Below are 22421 nucleotides of genomic sequence, written 5' to 3'. Positions count from 1 at the left end.
TGTCACCCATCCTCTAAGTCCCTGTGAGGTCCCATCTCTCCCTGTTTCTTTCCCAGTGGAATCTTGGTTGAGCGAGACACAGAAGACATCCTTTTCCTTGTGGGCTGTTGCAACAAAAACAAGTCAGCAGCTTTCCTAGGTTTGTTAAAGCATCATAATCACATGAAAAAATCTTTCCTTCTCCTTGCAAGGAAAGAGGGGTAGAGCCAGCTTCTCCTACCAATGACAGTTTTTTCCAAAGCCTCTTCTTTCAGCCACCCCTTCTCATCCTTCTTATGTCTAAGCAAAACAAGGTGAAAGCATATGAGCTTTGAGAAGCTATCGTATCACCCCAAACCATTACTTTCCTCCTCAACATATCTCACCTTAGGAMTCTAACAGGGAGTGGTACATTCCTCGTATAAAAATGATTTTGAGACAATCTCTAAACATTGATAAGGAAATTGTTAATTGTTTCTTTTTATGTAGCTACTCTTTGTTCAGTGTATGGCCTGAAATGTGACAGTTATCTGAGAAATGTGGATGGAATTCAACACAATTTATTATCTTCATTTTATAAAATCTATTTGGTACTTTCTATTTGGTATTTTATTACAGATAGGCAGGTGAACCTGTTTTTCTTAATATGCATTATTTACATTAAAAGCAAAAATTCCACACCACTGAAAGCAGATAAAAAGCCTTCTTCCGTCCACCTCTCTGCATTCTCAAAATTATTCAACCATCCGCAAGAAGCGCAGATCCTGTTGCCTTCCTACAAGGAAGCATCGCTATTACCTTAATGACAAAAATTTCCCAAGCAGCAAAAGGCATAATCCCAAAGCAGATCAAGCTTCTAAACTTGCAAATATTGTCAAATTTATTTTTTTCTATATATTCAAAACAATTTTCTCAAAACATTTATCAAATTTATTCTTATCAGTGTGAACATGGGCTAAAGAATTTATTTTCCTTTGAATTTATTCTCCAATTTCCATAGTTGAAGTAATTAATCATAAAAAAGTAATAAAAGGATAATTTAGATTGGAAGAGCCTTCTAGAGGTCATCCACTCCAACTCACCGTTTGAAGTAGGTCTGGTTAGATGAAGTCACTTGGGAACTTTTCCAGTTAAGATTTGAATTTCTCCAAAGAACATGTTAGGAATAGCTCCAGTATTTTATCACTCTCATTGTGGAAAAGTTCTTCCAAGATCTAACTGGGATTTCCCATGTTCCAGGTTGTGCCCATTGCCCCTCTCCCATCACTGTGCATCTCCAGGCAGAGCGTGGCTCTGTCTGCCCAGTGCACTCCCATCAGGCAGGAACAGGCAGCGCTAAGGTCTCCCCTTCCCCTTCTCATCTCCTATCCAAGCCAGCCCAGCTCCTTCCATCTCTCCTCTTGTGCCCGGCACTACACCCCAACTGTTGTGGTGATCCTCCACTGGACTCGCTCCTGCATAGCACCATCCTTCCCATGCTGGGGAACCTCAGCCTGGAGACAGCCTCCTGCCCCAAACCTTCTGGCTGCTGCTCTGCTCACACAGCTCCAGGTCTGGGGGCTGCTGCCCCTTGAACGGCAGAACTCTGTCCCTCCAGGGCCCTAAGATCTTTACTGCAGAGCTGCTCCTGGCTGGTCGGCCCTAGCCTGTCTTGCTGTAGGGGGTTTGCCCATCCTAGGGGCCAGATGTTATATCAGCCTTTTTCTGGCAAACTCCATTAGCTCCCATTGACCTGTTTCTCCAGGCTGTCCAGGTCTCTCCAGCAGCCCTGCCCTCCAGTTCATTTACTGCTTATCTCACTTCGATGTCATCTGCAGACTTTCCAATAGACTTTTCCATCCCATCATCCAGGTTGTTAATGAAGGCATTAAACAGTACTGCTCCCAAGGGCAATCTCTGAGGTACACCACTAATTGGAGGCCACCAGCTGGACCTCATATGAAAATCACAACCCTTTGAACACAGCAAYCCAGCCAATTTTCCACCCATCCACATATCCAGCCCATATCTCACTGACTGGCAGAAAGCGGACTACAGAAGAGCATGCCAAAGCCTTGATAAAGCCAAGGTATGCACCCACTGCCCTCCCATTGTCCACATAACTAGTCATGTCACCATAGGAAGCAATCAAGTTGGTTGGGCAGGATTCACCCTTTGCAAATCTGTGCTGGCTGCTTTCAGTCACCTTCTTGTCCCTCCAGTGGCTGGAAGTGATTTTCCAGAGGATTTGCTCCATCAGCTTTACAGGGACTGAAGCGAGGCTGTCTCTTCTGTGATTCCCTGGATCCTCTTTCTTTTTGCCTTCTTAAAGACAAGTACGACATTTGCCCTTCTCTCATCATCAAAAGCCAAAGTCATGAAAGATGGAATCGAGCAGCCTTACAATGGCATAGCCAGCTCCTTCAGACACATCCTRTCTGGTCCTGGGGACTGGTGTGTCCCTAACTGCCCTAATGTTTCACTCCCACAGACCAGGCTAGCAGGCCCAGGGACCTGGATGGCCTGAGGGCAAATCTTACCTGCAAAAACTGAGCCTAATACTCTAGCTGGAATAACCCAGGATGGAACATTTCATCTGAAATGGTTACTTTGCCCAAATAACCGGTAAACGTGCTCCTGTAATGTGAGTGTTTGGTAGCTTATACTATAGTCAAGTCTATGGAATGAACTGTATAATTGAATATGGTTAAAAAAAGAGTCAGCGTACAGGAGTATCATTTTTCCATTTGGAGATTGCCCAGACTAGAGATGTCCCAGGAATGTGACTGAGCTATGGCCTTTTGGAGTCACTTGGAGTGATAGCGTCACAGCTGGTGCACTGTCAGACTTACCATTCTTCTTCCTCTTGTAAGTTCCTGTAAGAGAAATTATGGGATTGATTTAGTAAGTTTTTTTTTTTTTTTTTTATGTCCGTAGGAAAGCATCTTATTTAGTCTAGAAAAGATAAATACATTATGCAGTGATCCTTATCTGTTAAAATATCTTCTCTTTTARAGAGCTGAAAGTCTGAAAGAATAGTGGAGGCAAAATCTTATGTCTTGGCACATGTTTTTAAATATTTCTGCTAAGTATCAAACGAGTTCCCGAAGAGTATATGCCTGCATACATTTTAATAGTAGAACAAATCAATAAAACAGGAATATGAGTCACACCTAAATAACAGACTGTCCTCTAAAATCATCTAAAGGCCATCTTGAGTTTAATACTGAAGATTCCTGTGGTTTTCTTTTTTCCTTTTTAATTATCTAGTTAAGAGATAATCTCAAACTTTGTTTTATTTTTAGAATAAGAGGTTCTATGCACACGAATGATAGTTTGCCCTTCCAGTCAACACAACAGAGAAAAGATTTCTTTTCTTCTTGAGAATGCTTCATACATTCCTACAATTTTTTCCTTTTAACCACAGTGTTTTATTTGGCAATAGAGAGGTATGAAAAGAATGCTTATATAGCCATTGCTTATCAATCAGGAAGTCAATAGATCTGATTAAAGCTATTCAAAAGGTGGTCTAAATTCTAATGACTATTCAATAATGTAAAAGACTACCCAATAAATACTGCCAAACTATAGTAGAAGGTGAACAAAACTAATCATATACTGTCAGAAAAGCTTACAGTAATATTAATAACTAATAGAAATCCATTTAAAGGGTACAAATGTAAAATGTTTATTTTAAAACTATTTATAGTGCATCTTCATCTGAAAAGGAGTTTCTTTTCATTGTTGTTGTCATAAAATTTGTGCTGAGAGGAAGCTCTACAGCTGGGTTCTACCCAAATTTGGATACATTTATGTTCCCATATCACAGAAGACCTATGCAACCAATTTTGTTTATCTTGCAAAACAAGGATATGGCATGATCTCCACATTCAGATTTAAAAAATAAAAGCAGAGAGATGAAGTGCTGAAGCTTACAAGGATGTCTGAAGCAAAGTCAAGGACTGAGTCCTACTCCTATAACTTGCAGTGCCATGCAAGGCAACTGATGCCTTCCCACACAGACCGAAGGAGATGCTCTCCAGGAAGTAAATTTACTTTTAAAAGCACGTGAGCATTCCATGCCTAGAAGAAAGTTCAATACATCTACATTTTATAACTCCATCCAATATGCAAACCTATCCAGTTACAAACTTTGCTCACAGACCTAAGAGGCACAGCTCCCTGGTAGACTCACAGCGGATTCAGTAGTCAAAAAACCCTGAATTCATTCTGCCCTAACTCTCTGCTTAGCCTTTGTCGAACAACTGTTCACTCCTGTCATTTAAATCACGAAGGTTAAACCTCACTTAGTTGTCATGTTATAATCTTAAATATAAAACCATTTCCCTGTCTCATCCAATGTCCCCTAGGCAATACAGATGTCACCACCAAGGTGTCTCCCGGGTCAAACCTATCGTCTGTCTAAAGTGGAAGCAGGCAAATTGAGTATTYGAGTCCAAGTGTGTTCAATGGCCACCCAGGGGCCATTGCTGCTTCTCAGTATTAGATTCTTCTGTGGTGCAGTTATGACCTATTTTTCTGAAAAAATAGTAAGCGCCGAAATAAAACGTATTAATGCTTTTCTCATAATACTTCATGATGTTCTAGGTAAAATGTGTTGTAAATGAGTAAAATATGAAACATTAAGTTTTTATGTGACTCATGAAATCACAGGTAAACTCCCTTTGATATGAGGGGACAGAATGGCACCACCGATCAAACTTTCTAAATCATCACGACATAATCTGGACTGTTTTTTGTCTTGTTCTTGACTGTTTACGGGGTTCTAGACTGTGCACTTACTGCAAAACAAAAACTGTAGTGGGAGTCATAGTTCGCAGACAGCTTGATTCATGGCTGTTATAAACACTCAAATTCAACATGTTTCTATGCATAGAAGAAAGAATCAGTCTTAACTCACCCTTCTCCTGATTCAGGTTTACAGAAATTGCCATTAAAAATACTTTCTTCTCATTAACTGAGCTCATTTTGTAAAACAGTTGTCAAAACAGTAAATAACGAGTTCCGTAACAGATCCTATTCTGAACAGAAAATGTGGAAGGAACTTCAGCCTCTGAGTAAAATGTTAAAGATAATGAATTAGTGCCTGTCTCATAATTTGAATTCTATACTGCACTGTACACGGAATTATTAAACATTGTTGTCTCTGATATGGTAACAGTAAGTGTAATGAAGCATTTACAGAATCTCAGTAATGGAGAAGTAACATGTTTGTCCTCAGGTGCGTAGGACTTTGGAAGTCCCAAAACATTCATGATTTTTGATAGGAGGCACATAAAGACCTGTTGAGTACATCTTGACATAGGGCAAAAACTTATACTAAGTTTCATCTTAGTTTTCTATTAGTTCCTTAACCAGAACAAATTTTCATGAATCAAAGCTGGGGGGGGGAGGTGAAAGGACAGAAGTTGGAGGACCCTTCAAACCAGAGCTACTGAATACTATATTATAAAGGATACAGAAACATGTTATTTCACATTACAAGCATATTTCCCTTGGTATATGAGACCAACTGATATTTTAAATCCTGTTTATATTCTAGAATAGTGATATCCAACACAACTGCTGACATCACGCTGCAATAAAAATATAGTGCTACTTAGAACACTTGTTTGTACACTTAAGAGTCATTGCTGCGGTGAAAAACAGGTTTGTTCTTTTTTTACATGTTATATATATATAGAGGAAGTAAAGGAGAGGAAAYTTATTTAAACTGATTTAAAATAAAATATGTAATATATATACTACCAAAGATCATTAACTAAGATCTAGACAAAATTCTTTCACAGCTTTGCTACTGTGCTCAATTTTTAGTGAAATTCTAATTCTCTATTCTGAGCCACCTGGTGACTTTCTTAAAGCACAAGATAATTGTGTTTCTATACATTAATCTTCATAGTTAAAAATGATGTTACCTTCTTAGGAATTTTTGTAGCAGGCTTAAGTATAGAAAACTTCTGTTACTTAATGTTTCATATTTTACTCTTCTACATCACATTTTACCTAAAACATCATGAAGCATTATGAGAAAAGCATTAATACATTTTATTAAAGCGCTTACTATTTTTTTCAGAAAAACAGGTCGTAACTGCACCACAGAAGAGTATAATACTGAGAACCAAGAAGCTCTTACCCAGGCAACAGTCACTGATTATTCAAAGATGAGCATGGTCTTAGATCTCACGACAGGATTAGCTCCTTGTGTTCGGAGCAGCAATATCCTCCAGATGGCCATATACATACCCATTGGGAACATCATCACTTCAGTTTCTACCTCCCTTTGTCACTCTCCCTAATCCTTAACATCTTAATACATCCCCACAGTTTCTCCTTCACCTTGGGGAAGGTCTTGTTCTTTTAGCTCTCCTGGTACACACAGATTTTTTTGTGCTACTCAACACCAGGAGAAAGGTGGTGAAAAGCAGATCAGATACTGAAGTGACAGTATTTCTGACAAGCACACTGACTTCACCAGCATCAAATCAAAGGCTTTTTTATATAACACAGAGATGCACATGTACACACCTGCAGCAAATCAGAGCAGAGAGAGATTAGGTTCTCATTACTGAGAAATACATAGTAATTCCTCCTCTGAGATTAAACAAATGCATATCTGAGGAACAAGTACAACCACTGACCCAGAGTCATGCACTGCTGCCCTACTTTCTTTCCAGCTGTGGTCTGTCAAATTCAATGGTATTGAAGCTAAGCTGCAGTCACCCAATAAAAGCTAGATTGCAATGCTGCTCTTATTGACCCATCTTTGGGGAAGCTGTTAATTAATGMAGTGAGTCTCAGAGCCCCTATCTTTGCAGAAGGGGAATAGCCCAGCACAATGAAGCAACATTTGACACACTGTTCTACCGGCATGCCTTTGTCCTCAAAGGCTTGAAGAGAGCCAGGATCCTGCCTCCTCACTTTCCCTCTTCCAGCCTTACATAAGACCTCATGGAGTCTGTCATTTCTCATCTCTAGAAACAGCAGGACATTTCTTTTCTGCAAGAAGACAGGGAAGGGGCTTTATATGGCTGAGCTSCAGTTGTATGCTTTGTTGATGGTGGAAACATGCTACTGTATTCCTTACTATTTCATACACTACTATCAAGTAAATGCCTAAATACTTACTGTTGTTTACTGTCACAAACGGTTTCTCAAACTGTTCATGTCAGTAAGTAGACACTTCACTGTTAGCAGTCAGGACAACAGTTACTTGACTATCATCTCTTTCGTACAGATATTAACAGGATTCATCTCTGCTTTTTGGCTGTTGTCCAATTCTTGAATGGCAGATCAGTGAGAAATCATTCACCAATTTGCCTTCAACTTCCTCCCTCCTTGCATCAAGATATCACACTCTTAAGCTATCCTCAGTTGCTCATAAGTCACAATACAAATCAAAATGGTTCCAAGCTAGCTGGCACCAAAAGCTAAAACACTGCCKCCAGGCACTGCCTTTTTTCAGCTAACTGTTGCATCTTGGAACCAACTGCTTTGTGTAAAGCTATTTCTAATTCAGATGTTGAAGGCATGAGTCCTGTGCTGAAGACTTCCCCCACTCCAAGGCATTGGTGAGTCACTGAGGAATCCTGTGTTAACCACCACCATGAGCTCCATGAAAAGAAGATCGTCTTTGGTTTTGAAACAAAGCGCAATTGCAAGTCTTTGTCTCACAAAAAGTAGGCCAGAGACATTTGCTAGGATTGAAGGATTTCAGCCCTTTTTATCCTTCCTATAGATAAATGGTGTTTCCTTTCTTGGTGAAACCTTAACACATTCCAACTTGGTGCACACTCCCAAGGGTTATTTAATTGATTTCACCCAAAATTTCTCAACCTGGCCTAGCCAGATGAAAATACTAGTGGTAGGCAGGTGTTTCATGTGTTTGGAAATGGAGAACAAGAAAAATGGGGTCTTGCAATCCATAACCAAATTACATGGGAAATATGCCTCTGTCTCATGGAAGTCTAGGGCACCTAAACTGCTTTTCTCTAGCAGGATAAACTTCAAATCTTTACAGTTTAAAATAGATTTATATCAGGGCTTTCTAAATTACTCTGTTTTACAGCCTTAGTGCAGTCAGCAAGGCAGTCATTTATCTTCTTAAGACACAAAAAGAGCAGAATCCCCAATATCTTTCYGGCAGTACATGTCCAAGAGTATTTTAGGAAATTTTGAAAGGGTGCATGCAGTCTATGCGTGGGTGAGAGACTGGCAGTTCTCATTAGGTTRTGGGATACAGCCAAGAACATCTGAGGCCTGAATAAATTTGGAGCAATCAGATTAATACTAAAAAGGAAAATATGACAGGTTAGAACAGATCATTTCCTACTCATCTTATTCTTTTATTTTGGGGGAACATACAGATTTGTAATCCAATTACAAATGTTGTAAATAAACTACAAGTTGTGATATTCCAGAGAACAGTATGATTTAGGGGGAAAAACATTTCTCATTCCTTATGTTCTTCCTTTTCTATTTTGTGAAAAGGAGAAGACAGTATTTTTTGTTTATCAGGTTCTGAGAAGTTGCCACCCAGACTGCATGCATGTCTGTATAAGTAATAGTGTATATGCGGTCTATGGGAAGGGACCATTAAATTTTTTTGGCTGGGCATGTGACTTGACTGATCCTTGAAATATCCATTTCACCGTCTTCTTAAGTCACGGGTTTCTGGAATCAGCTCCAGTTATAATTCTGCTGATTCTACTGGATGATTAAATACAGTAGTATAAGTTTAATTCAGCAAGCTTAAAATCAGTTAATTTTCACTAACCTTATTTTTCAATATTTAAACAGATAGAAGACATACAGGTATTTTCTTCCTGTTTGAAATAGACATCAGCCCTTGAGGAAAAGAGAAAATTTGAGACTGTATTTTTGTGAGTGATTAAGGCACTTGTTAAGGCCAGGCTGTCTGTTCAAGTGCTCTGCTTTCTTTAGGATAGGCCTGAACAAGCTGCTCCCAAAGCCTTTTCTATTTCAGGTTTGTTCTCTGCTGTCACTCTTCACCAGCAGTAAAGAGAAAAACAGGAAAACATGCCCAGTGATGTCCGTAGCAGTGCATGTGCAATGCACTTTGCAATCCAGGTTCAGCTGGTCAGTAGCAAAGGAAGAGGCTGGTCTGAACCTGCCCTTGTAACACTGCATACATGAATTAGCAATTTTCTTAACACACTGCTGCTGGGAGAGAGGGAGGAGAAAGCAGCAGGGCAAGGAGCTGGCAGGAACCAGGTCACCACACACAAAGACATCAAGTTGCCACTTGCTACACAGGGTGCAGACAGGGCAGCGTGGAAGAAGGAGAGGAGCAGCACTAGAACTGAAACTATGCTGCTTCACAAGGGATTGAACGTTTCTAGCAAGTTATGTGACGTACTCACTTTCCTAATCTTTTTAGACTTTGCACTAATGATGTGGACATTATCATGGTCCCAAGGTTAAGTAGTATAGATTTTATCACAGGGCTATTTTATAGTATGATAAAAGATCTTTGCCTTGGGAGATTTTTCTTTCAAAGATGAATCAACCTCCAGTTCTGCAGCATGTGTGTAGTATAAAAGGTTAAGCCTGCACTTGACTGCAGAAGATGATGGGTGTGATTCAAACCAAAGGGCATGAAGAGCTTGAAAACCTATATAACATTCATGCTGCCTCAGGCTTCTGCCTCAGAGATGGCCAGATTTACAGAAACTTTCAATCTTCCATTTACATACATGTACGCAGTTACTCCACTTGCATAGATATGCAACTTTTTTTCCATTTTTTTTTTTATATTCAGTTGCAGGCCCACTTTTTACAGATAAGTTTTAAGTAAATTTCTAAGTATGTGACTGAGAAGGTGCAGGGAAAAGAGGCTTATTTACCAAAAACTCAACATCTTTGGTGCTAGAGATGTAGGATTTATGACTAAAAAAAATCATAAGAGACACCTAAAATTGTTCCAGCTGTGTGAATACACTAACAGTAACACAAGCAAAAAGGTATGCAGAATGACAATAAATATATATTTTTTTTTACTCGTACTAATAGGAGCAATGTCAAATGCACTTGAAAAGCCTTCACCTTACACTAGCTGTAAATATTTTCACTACCAGTTATCTAGTTTAGAGTAGATTGGGAGACCTTTCGCAATTGGAAAGGGTCAGTTCACTGAAACCTCCTCCTGAAATTCACGTACTACCTCTCATAGGAGCCATTTCTTTGGATTTGAGCAGAGCTTATGCACAAAGATCCCTGGAGTGTCAAGGGCTTCTGTTTCAGTGCAGAAAGTGAAAACAAATAAACTGCAAAATTTTAAAGAGGAATAGGAAATTGTTTCTCCATTAGGCTTAGTCAGACTGTGCCTGCCTTCTAATTTAATATTTATCAGCAGAAGAAATATCTGGGGTTCCCAAAGCTGAAAGACTTGAAAGAAACAGCATATATAATAACAACTAACAAATATTTCCATGAATAAACACCACACAGAAAAACCTGGTTTACAGCAGCTTGGATTACACTTTCATTAGAATCAGTTCGTGTGTCTTCCTGACTCTCGGCATTTTAGATTCAAAGGAGTCCCAACAGATAACTTCTAAAACACCTTCACCTCACAGAGCGCCAATGAGCAGAGTCGCCCCTGGAGTCACTCCAGCGCCCAGGTGCTCCATAAAGGCACGTCCTTACACGTTCCCGCTTCCTTCACATGTGCACAAATGGCCTGTCATGCGAGATACTGCACACTTTGGTAAGAAACCAGACCTCTAGTTTCATACCTAGCACCTGACCAAGCAATCTCTGCAGCTATTAGAAAAACCCCCTGGCCCCAGTGACTGCACGATCAGGTCTCTACCGGGCCCTGTCCAGAGAAAGTCCGACAACATGTAACACCTCATGAACACGGCTGTTCACAGACTGCACCGTGCTCTTCAGCCAAGCCAAGGGCAGCTCAGACCTCAGTGCACRTCTGATAAATGCTTTATCTGGCAGCCTGCCCCTAGGTCTCTCAGGGAGGTGGCAGTCTCTTCTGCCACACAGAAGGTGATGCTGCTGTCTCACAAGGCTGATGTGCAGGTGGCTCCTGTTCCCATCAGCCCATCACTGGGAGTTTTGCCCTTGTCCTTGAACCTATCTTTCAAAAAAATCCACTGTGAATGCTCCCACTTACAGAAGTACTGTTGACTTCACAAAATCTAATTTAATTGGGAAAAAGCTGGAGGAACAGATCTCAGGTGTGCTGAAAAGTGGTGTAATAGACAGTGAGAAGAAGAAAACCCTACCACACCACATACTATACTATGTCTCAGTTAAAAAGTGTCATCTTCAGCTCTAATGTCCATGTTCAATTAATTCCTCTCTGTGGGATGAGAGTAACTCAGACTAGTAATTCTAGAAAATCATTTTATACAACTGAACTGAATCAAGTCTGGGTCTAGACAATTTTTGCCGAYTTCAATGTCATGGAATTTAGTAAATGATGGATTTTTTTAAAGCCTCTTAACAACTCTCAGCAGGTAGGCAACTGCTTATTGAATTCAGTGGAACAGGTACACAAAAATAACTAAAAGGCTCTTTCTGATTGCACTGAACAGGAATTTTCCATCAGCTAACAGCTGTAAAAGAAAAGGAAGTCTTATAGACAGCAATAGCAGCAAGAACAACAGACTGTCTGGTTTATCATTTTTTTCTCTTGTCTCTTTCAGGAATGAGCATGAAGTAAACATGCACCGTGTTCAGACTCATCATTTATTACAGATTAAAGAGGAAATAATTTGATGTTCCAGAAATCATACATCTTAGTACCAAACACAGAATTGATGCTTCCAAAAATTCAGGGCCAGAAGAACAGGCTGCATCTTTACCATATAAGGGTCATTTGTTCAGGAAGAGACATCGTAGTTTAAGGAGAAATATGAACTGGTGCATCACTCATGCATCCTATTTATTCTCAAGGGAATGTTTTCTCTCCCAGCAATTATGCCCTGAGAGGTAAAGATCTTACTTGCAGTGTCCAGCCAGACAAGGATATCTAGCAATGGGTGGAGAGCAGAGGATTAAAAAGTATGCATTTTTAATAGATGTTTCCTGCTATAGATCTTGTACTTGATTAAAGAAAGATATTTAATAACAAACTTAGCTAAGAGTTAGTCTGGATCAAATACAGTTCCCAAACATCCTTCTTAAAAGCAGAGGGACAGAAATATGAATCTGGACCACTTTCAAATATGTAAAATGTCTCCTTAGTGACTGAACAAACATCCCATTATGGTTAGACACCCACTGGCAGAGCGGGCTGAGGGTTTTTTTTCTTGTAGATACGTGACAGACCTGGCCTACAGTATATAAAATCCCCATTTGAATTTTATAACCATATCCTTTTTTTCTCTGTACTGTGAAAATGATTTTAGCTCCATCACAGGCCTTGCACTTTGTGCGGAAAACAGCTCCTTAGCTCAGCCAGCTTATCACTGAAAAGCTAGTTATAAAACTATATGCAGCACAATTCTGATTGCCTTTACCAGAAGTCACGTGTATACACTAGTGAGTATAAAGTGACACCAGAGAAGCAGTTGTCCTTTACTTCATGTTCTAGTCATACAGCTGTCCCTTCTCTGTCAGTGGTGTGCAGAATTCTTACCTGCTTTGGTTGGGGCAGCCTTCCTACTAAGAACATCTTTGAACATAAATAGCAACCAGCGTTGTTGGTTATGAAACTACTAAGCATATGCATTAAAAAAAACCTGCACACATGTATTTTTAAATGTGCTGGAATGTCGGAATTAAAAAAAAATAAATACTGGAAATAAACTAAACTTTAAAGCAGCAAGTTGCTTATGTACAAATATCTGTTGCACCACTAGAAATCAAACATGCCACAAAAGTTCTCTAGCCATTAACTCAGGCTATATTTCTGTGCCCAATTATTGCATCTAAGCCAGAAGAAATGTCTGCAAAGCTGAACTCCACTGAAAAACTCAGTTTTCTTTCAACATATAATTGTTTGCATGTACAAGAACAGAAATTAGTGAGATGACAGCTATGTGTGCCTTTTATTTCTTCTACTCTAAGACGTGCATATAGCCTGTCAAGAACAGAGGAAAATGAAAGTATATTTTTCTTCAAGTATGCTTCTTTACTAGCAGATAAAGTTGCGTTAAGTGACTTAGATACTATAAGCAATCCACAATTTTGTTTGTAAAAATTCTGGGAATTATCTGTCATGACCACACACATAACCACAAAATCAAATACACCAACTATATTTTAGTGAAGAGACAGACCACTTGCTATCATCTCTCTTTTTCTTGAATTGTAACTATCGTGTGCAAGCAGGTTAGCCGGACTGATTCACTAAAGCTGCTTGCTGACCACTGGAAAATATCCTCCTGTCYACATACAGCCACACTTATCATTTCCTTGGTACATTTAAACATTTTTACACAACAGTACTGAATCAGGAGCCACAAGTTTTGGAGAAAAATAGAGCTGTGTCATCAAAAACGCAAGCCTTGATCTTTAAAGGAATTCCTTGGGAAAAAGAAAATAAGAMTATCCTTACTTAGTTACAAAACATTCAGTTAGGACACAGGAACTATGGGTTAATTTCAGCTCACACACCTCCTTCCCCAAGCTTTTCAGATCAAAAGCTGAAGCAATTGGAACAGCCTTGATAAACTAGTAATAAACAGCATTTTTCATGGAAGACAGAGTTTAGAACTGGGACTAGTAAGCCTCACCAGTTCCAAATACAGTAACAGAGATACAGCACGGCTTCAGCAGCTAGARGTTGACTCAGCCACACCACTGGTAACCTGGCACCGCTCCTGTGCAGATAGCGCAATCCGCAGCAAGGCACGCTGTTGCTGGGGAAGGAGGGAAGGCTCTCAGGGAAGAGCAGCTCAGTTTGTGAAATATTTGGGCATGTTTCCCTCATCTGTTTTTTGTTAGAGCCTTGCAACTACAACTGTAAAAAAAGATGAGTCAGATTTCCACTCCCTCGGTGCTATGTGACCAGGACGGTCTAGTTATGGGAAGAAGAAGAACCAGTTCTTGGAAAGCTGCGTCGCTTTACCTGAGGGGTGAGCGCAGGGTGTAGTCCCAAACCGTCTCAGCCTTCACGCAAAACAGCGCGAGCCAGTCCCAAACACCGCCGAGTCCATCTTCTGTGTGAAAACTCAGAGCTGGGGAAAGAGAGGCTGTAAAATGAGCGACAGGCAGCCATGGCAAGACTCGGAGGGGACAGGAAGGCAGGACTTTTTAAACACAGCTTCTTTTTTGGAGAATATACAGAAGAAACAACATTGAAAAAAGGCTTAACATCTATTTGAAACACAATTTCAAATAGTTAAAAGTTAAAAAGTAAAAAGCAGTTAAAAGAAAAAGTTAAAGGCCCACCTAGTTATATAAAGTCTGTTCTGCTTTTGATTTATGGATATTTGTGCTTTTTCCACCACTGTGCAACATTTTGTTGTGTTTTTGGTGCAATAAATCTATGTAATCTGAAACTTTTCAAAATGTCACTCAGTCTCCCTTACCCAAGAAGGCTCCCCAATACTTTGCTATGACTTCCTTCAGCAGTGCTGGATTTCCATAAGAGTAACTTAGTCTGGGATGCAGACATTATTTTTAAGTTGCATTTTATAGAAAATGTCATATATTTAAGTTACTACTATAAGGAGAGCAAAACTTTTTACTTGCATGGTTTATTTTTGACATAAATAAAGGAGATTTTTCCTGTATAGAGATGCCAAATTAGCAAAGTTTCTCAGGATTAACTTTGTATTAATATAGAAATTTTTTCATACTTTTGGTTTTTCAGTTCTTTCATTTCAAGTGCTCATCAACTACCCCTCTTGTTTATTTGGCTTCTCTCTTAAACTTCAGTGAAAAGAAAAAAACACCTACAAATCTCCTTAAAAATATAAAATCATTACCTCTGTTGAGCTCAAAAGCTCCCTGTGGTATAGACTGCCTTTTCAGACCTTTTTGCTCAGCATCTTGCAAAGTCTCATTCTGATCCATGACTAATGGTCTTAATTACTATGACAATAAAAATGTCACAGTTTACTATAACTGGTGTGTGTCTTAAATGAAAACTATAAACTGTGCTTAACAATATAGAAGCTAAATTGATGGCCTTCCAATTTATTTTATATATGTACATAATCTAGAAATCTTGTACAAATGGGATGATAAAATTTGTATTTTTAAAAGCACATAAGGAAAAATTCAAAACTGTGTACACAAATCTGTACAAGTTCATCATTTATTTTTAAAATGCAACCATTTTTTCTTCAAAATGATTTTCATAGAATCAAAAGAATTTAAACTGGAAGGAACCTCTGGAGTTATTCCAGCTCTCTGCTGAAGTTCAGTTAAATCAGTTTGCTTAGAGATTTGTTGAGTCAAATTTGAATTTCTCCAAAGTCCACAACCTCTTCAAGCCATGTTCCAGTATTTTATCCCTCTCACTGTGGAAAGGTTCCTTCTAAGGTCTAACAGGGATTTCCCATGTTCCAGGTTGTGCCGCTGCCCCTCTCTGATTGCTGCGCACCTCCATCAGCCCTGTGTGCTCCCATCAGGCAGAGCAGGCACTAAGGTCTCCTCCTCCCCTTCTCATCTCCTGCCTAAGCCAGCTCAGCTCCCTCCACCTCTCCTTCTGCACCTAGCACTCCAGCCCTGACCATCATGGTGATCCTCCACTCAACTCACCCCTATGCAGCACCATTCATCCCATGCTAGGGAGCCCCAGCCTGAAGACGGCTGCCAGGGGCAGTGTCATCCATGCTGGATGGCAGGTAATGTCCTTTCCCCAGACCACCTGCCTGCTGCCCCACTCATGAGGCCTCAGGTGCAGAGGCTGCTTTGCTGGCTCCTTTGCTCCTGCAGAGCTCCTGGCTGGTTGCCCTTACCTGTCCCACCACAGGGGGTTTGTCCATCCAAAGGGCTAGGCATTGTGTTGGCCTATGTCCAAAAAGCTCCCTGAGGTTCCTGTTGCCCCATTTCTCCAACCTCTTCAGGTCCCTCCAACTAGCAGTCCTGCCCTCCAGTTCATTTACTGCTTGTCCCAGTCTGGTGTTATCTGCAAACTTTCCAAGAAACCTCTCCACCCCTCACTCAGGTCAATAATAGAGACTTTAAATAGTACTGTGCTCTGCAGTCTCTAGATATGCTCAGAGTCACCCCAGCAATGTTATTGGTGTCCATTCGGGTTAGAGTGAGGCATGAATGGCAGAAGGTCAGATGAGCATCAGCAATCTCTCTACACCCTGTATTAGCACCCTAGCAAGCAGAAATCTCCCTGTGACAGCAGATCAGATCAGCAGAAGAGACCATCACTCACCCACCTTTTCTCCTTCCTGCAGACAGCTGATGCAGGCTCAGCTGGCTCTGATGCCTCCCCTGGTGGCTGGTTCCTCCTCACATGTCCCAAGCTTCTCCAGCAGTTCAGTAGTCTCTAAGGCCCCGTGTCCACACATGGCCTCTAGCTGTCCTTTCTCCTTGTGTTGTGTGGCATGGGCCTTTGCCTCTGCAGGATGTCTGTGAACCCCTCAGTTTCTTCTTCCTCCCTCTTCATGTTGTGCCATTTGTTCTTCTTCTCCCAATACTCCTGCAGATAATGGCTCAGTGTCTTAACCACAGCTCAGCTCACATTTATAAAACCATCCTCCTAGAATATGACGTATAGGATCAAGATTCAGAAGAGGCCTTCTTCACTAATGTAAATATGCACCAGGTGACTTTAGAAAACAGTAAGCACCGTTTGCTAGTTTGACATCATTATGAATTCATAGGGAGAGCTTATCCAAGTACAAAGATTTCAACAGCTGTATAGGGCCTCAGAAGCTGATTCAGGCACCTGATCTCTTGCATACCTATTGAAGAAAGAGGAAGCTGTATCTCCTGAATTCACAAAAAGTTCTATGTTTCATGATAGGCATTTAAAACTGAGGTTAATCTTCACACAGCAAATATTTCTACTGTACTTCTACACTGAAGTTCAAACGAAAACAGCAGTATTTTACTCTCTACAGGAAACTTGAAGGTTTTGGTAAGTGGAAATTTTCTGAATACAACCTTATCATCTTTGGCAAAAAGCCATAAATGACACATATACCAGTTCATTGTAGGTGTAGCCCCAATGGCTTTTTAAATACCCTTCTGAAATGCAAACACCTCCTTGCTGAAAGGGTAGCTCTAATTTACTGTTCGGAAATTAATAATGGAGCCATGTTTGCCTGGCTCAAACAAAAGGATTGCTCCTACAAACCCTGGAAGAAGTAGCAATTGTAATACCCAGTCATTAGGCTCAGTGGTTAGACTTTTGAGTGTAAGGAGTACTACGGAATATCACGCTTGCATGCAGGAATAATTCCAATCCAGCTTTTAACTGGGGAGGGGGAGGTTCAGAGTAGTTAACAGAGCTTGTTTGATGCAATAAAGCAAAAGTTCACAGTTTAGGCTCCTTCCTGGTGCTCATTATCTCTTCAGCCTGCAATCAGCTGACAAACAAAGAGAAAGTAACTCTGATTCTGTTTATTGAACCAAGAAATGTTTTATCAGATAATAACCCACATAGGTATTTTAATTCCCATGCTTATCTTTATGACAGACGTACTGACTGACTGCAATAAATTCAAAATACTTCTCCGAGGAAAGGTTTTAAGGTTGATTACTGTAAGGAAGGCAGTGTTCTGCACAACTTACAAACTTGAAAGGCCAACCATATTTCCCAAGAATGCCAGCAGTTTCTATTCTTTTGTATTAATTCCTCCTCTTTCAATTTCAGAGTAAAGCAGAGAAGAAATATCAAATCAGTGAGTACCAGTTTCCAGATCAGTCATTCACTGAGCCTCCAGGGGCTCTGGCCACCCCAGTTCTGGTCTGGAAACAAAACAAATTTCCATGTCTCCAGTGAAGGCCATAACCCCTGGGTGGTCATCTGCAGTATCCTCTGCCAAACTACATGGATACATGGATACACAAATAGACCTATAGATACAAAAACAAATAATTCTCTATTTTGTGTGGCAAAATGTCTCACATGAATATTTCTTTCTCGTTTTGATGAGAAATGTTCCAAATATTCCAGCTGAAAGCTTCCCCTTTAAAAGACTTAACATTTCCCCTTCTCCTCCATAACAAATAGCCAAGACAAATACCTAATCCGGAGATTCCCCACCCATCACTACCCAGACATTTCTACGGTCTCTGGGTATCACTGCCTGTAAAGAATTTAATTTAATTTCTCCTTCCGGAACAAAAAGCAGCTGGCAGATGGCAACTTTAACCAGGCCTGTGACAAATTAGACAAAAACCTACATGTTGAACACCTGGGACAGCATATCCACATGTGCTGAGGGGAGAGCTGGGGAGGGGTGGCCAGGAAAAATCACTGCTTTGTGGAGGTCATAGCATTTGAGGTTCTAGAGAAACTCATCCCTTCATTTTTCTGTATGCTGACTATTGCCAGGCAAAGGTATTCATGTGGAGTTTAGCAGCACAGTTTCCAAAGTAGCCTTTGGAGAGGGGACTGTCAGCCTCCCTATATGGAAGAGTTATATTACACTAATAACTTTTTTTCTTTTTAACTCGTGCAATTTTATTAAGAGCCAAGTATAATAAATCATATGTTTTCTCTAGGCTACTTCACATAATCCAAAAGTTAAAATTAATAGGTTGGAGGAGGTGTTTTTAAATTATTACGATTACAGCAACCTGTTAGATTTTCTTTTTCACTCCCCACCCCACTTTTAGTCACCTTTATTTTCAAACAGGCTGACAGTAATAACAGGCTAGGTCAAGTTTAATACAGCTATGTCATTAACAGCAACAAGAAAATCCTTCCTTGATCAGTTACTGCGTTTCCCAGGATTAAGTCTATTCACTGTCAGAACGGGTATAATGACTCATCTCCTATGTCAAGAATGAGCCAACAACTTACTACAAAATTAAATTTCTCACAGATCTGCCACAGCTACATCTGAGAAAGAAGAAAGTTAGTCTTCTTCTTCAGCAAAAGCTTAAAAAAAACATTTTAAACATTTTTACTCCTATCTATGCTACAAAAGGCCTTGTTGTAAATTCCCAAACTTCCAGAGAGCAGAGCAGAGGAGATGGCGAGGAGAGATGAGGGAGAGGTGAGGCAAGGTGAAGTGAGGAGTCATCTCTTCTGATAGCATCGCACTTACATGCTAAGCCTCAGGACGCTCTAGGCATGCTTCTTAATGAGAGGGCCTCTTGCTCCAAAAAATAAGCTATACACAGGTTTCTGCTCATTTTCCAAGATAAATCCTAATTCTATACAAATAGATTGTTCGGTAGCAATGAAACTGAGTTTTTGGTAATCCAAAACATTAGTGTATTTCTACTTAATTTATAATTTCCTGCCCCTGATAGCAGGAAATGAGAAGAAGGAAGGAATTTCTGAGGTCTGTTTACTTTCTTTGGACAATTGCATCCTCATCTAAAACATAAATCTCTATTTTATATAATCAGCCAAGCAGTTTGGTGTTACACTAGCAACACAAAACAGAAGACATTTCTTGGTCTTTGTGTGAGTTTGAAAAATACTGAAATTAAGTTGAAGACAATAGGAGAAGGATGTAAGGAAATATTTCAGATATTTCAAGAGAACCCCCAACATTACTTAGGCGTACCTCTGCCTTAATACATAAAGGTCCTTCTTTCACCCAGGAAGACGGATCCTGATTATACCTCTAATTTTTTGGAAGTCTGAATTATGCTGCAGATTCACTTGATGTTCTTTTCTGTCATCCTCCTCTGTATATGCAGACTTACAGTACAAGACCAAGAAGAACCTAGGTATTCTCAGGCCTTTCTCAAGTAGCTGCTGGTGATTTAGCTGGGATATTCTCCTTGTTATCTTTTACTCAGTATTGGTGAAAATGCAGTGACAATTTTGGTGTGTGAAAATATGTGGTTCTTATTCTAGCTTATATAGACCCAAACTCCTGAACAAAGGAACAGGAGCTCCTAAACAGAAAGTTTGAATCAGTTTCTATCTTCAGGAAAGTTACTTCAGACTGGATCCCATCAAAGTTTAAAAATAACCTCAAGTCAGATGTCTAATTCTGGATACCAAACTATTCTGCATCTGATCCTTGGAGTGAAAATCAGAAGTCCAGAACCAGCAAGGAGAAGTCTCTTCACTCTGCACTGGAAGAGTTAACACCTGAGGAAGACAGTACAAAAAATGTACCTGCTGCACAGAAAAACATCTGTAGCTAGGCAAACATAAAAAACACGATGGAAAAAGGTGTGCCTTAAGCCTCAGTTCTTTCCCAAAAGCAGTCACAGCTGCTGTAAGAAGCTTACATCCTCCTGGATGCAGATTCTAGTGTCCTCATCTGCAGATATGTGCTGGTCTTTGAAAAAAGCTAAGCCAAGCAGAAGTGATGTCCATAGTGAGCCTCTTATTTATGCACTGTGGAGCTTGCCCCAAGTCATGCAGGCTGCCTGTGGCAAAGGACTCAGCTGAGGCTCTGACCAGAGTACTCAGCCCTCACCTTTCTCCCTGTCACCAGGCCTGTTACTCAGGTACCTGGGGAGTCTAAACTGCATAAATATCCCAAAGTTATACTTTAAACAGCATTGATAGATGGGAGGGTTCTGTCTCATGCCTTGACCACTCCAAAAAAATGGGTTTAGGGGTTAAATTAAGTTAGAGTTGGTTAGTTGGCATTCAYGTGGTTCATACTAACATTGCGGTATCATTGCTCTGAGCATCTTGTGTTCAGAGGAACACTGCTATTATTTCCATCCATGAATGAGGTTCGATATTTAACCAGGGTGAGTCTTTGCTTAATGAAGAGAGGTGAACATTGAAGAGCACYAGGGTTTCCCCGCACACCATCTCCAGCCCGTTGAAAGAGGCACATGATTTATGTACAAGTAGAATGGTCAGACTGGACTGCAACTACTTATAATCTTATATTAACAAATTTAAAGGGTATGGACTGTGGAAGATCCATTTTCTGTGGAGACTTCTGTTTCTTCAGTAGATATCTAGTTTAAGTTTCTACTAATTCCTTAGAAGTATCAAACACATAGTTACCTTTTTTGTCAGTCTCAATTTTTTTAGACCTAATAAAGATATTAAATTCTCAGAGTTTGGTAGGTTTGGGTGTTGTTTCTTTTTTTTGGGGAGGGGGGAGGGATTGGTTGGTTTTTCTAAACATTCACATCCTTTCAAGACCAGCTTTAATTCATCCATGTGTTGTATTTATCTACTTTCATGTACTAGCCACAGTTAATATTACAATGTATGATTTTGCTAATAGTAGTAAATTCTACATACTTTTCCCAGCATCTTTGCCAAATAGCCATAAAAGACTGGCTGGTAGATGGCCAACAAATGCTGGTGGTCTATAACCACAATTTCTCAAACAATATGGAAAGAACTTTGCTCTGGAATATCTTTGATCTACTAGCAAATGGAACATTTATTTACTGGGATGAAATAACAGGCATTCTTCAAATTTTGAATATAAACTTTCTGACAAGAAAACAAAGACCTATTACATGGTGAACAGAGAGCACATATGGATCCCCAAATCTGATAATAATATTTTTTTAATCTACTGACCACTATACTTGTTTGCTGTCTCTGAAAAGATGAATGTATTGCATGCAGGAGAAAGGCTTCCCTTGCTAGGGGGAAGTTGTCACTGTGGGTATGCCTACTCTGTTGCTGGGTTGTTGTTCCATTCCCTGTTTCCTGTCTAGTCAGCAGGTGATTTTCCCCACTGTTTTGAAACAGCTCCTGACAGCCTTGATGGTAGGGTTTTCTTTTATTGATTAAAAGTTCCTTTTAAAAATAGCCAATTTATTTTTGCCTTTGCTGCTCTGCTCATTGAAGGAAGGCTTTTATATCACTGTTAATTGTGAAAAGCTAACATAATCACACATGATTTCACAGATCACCAAATTTCTGACATTTAGAGTGCAATTTAGAGACTTTCTGAGCAAGAATTTGCACTCAAACTTCCCTATTTGATCCAGGGCTAACTGCCTAGCAGACAGAGCTCTCAGAGGCTTTAGAAGAGGAATGAGATCATTAGCGGAAGCTTCCAAACAAAGCTGGCTCCGTGTTTTTTTTTTTTTTTTTTTTTTTTTTTAATAAGACGGCATATCCACTAATTCTGGTAGGTGTGTATCCAGCCCAGCTCTTAATATAAATTATCTGAAGAAACATTAGGGAAATAAAATTTTCAAATAGACTACCTCTGGCACACTAAAGCTGGGCACAAAGGCCTATTTCCAGGGATTTCAACATCCATCCTCCTGATATCCATTTAGCTGACTGTGGCATATCTATGTGCCTCCTTGCCCTAGAGCAATAACCGTCCTGAGGAGCCTATGGGAAGCATTTCTGCCAAGAGCCCGTTCAGACTTATCTACAGAAAGGTTGAACCAAGCCTCTCAAACCCTGTGGCAGCTGA

The 22421-nt window shown here is 40.0% G+C and overlaps 1 long non-coding RNA gene across 1 annotated transcript; it reads right to left on the bottom strand.

Moving 5' to 3' along the window:
- Positions 1-1541: 1541 nt before the first annotated feature.
- Positions 1542-16636, bottom strand: LOC146586623 (uncharacterized). Its single transcript, XR_014897782.1, has 3 exons — positions 16305-16636; positions 14030-14138; positions 1542-2834 (listed from the first exon to the last, which is right to left on the bottom strand). It is a non-coding gene; the product is annotated as an uncharacterized LOC146586623 (long non-coding RNA).
- Between the last annotated feature and the right edge of the window lie 5785 nt (positions 16637-22421).

Source organism: Rhea americana, unplaced genomic scaffold (assembly GCF_003343005.1).
Source record: "Rhea americana isolate MKP2758 unplaced genomic scaffold, rheAme1 scaffold_67, whole genome shotgun sequence".
Classification (NCBI taxonomy): Eukaryota; Metazoa; Chordata; class Aves; order Rheiformes; family Rheidae; genus Rhea; species Rhea americana.
This window is presented reverse-complemented; position numbering and strand designations above follow the sequence as displayed.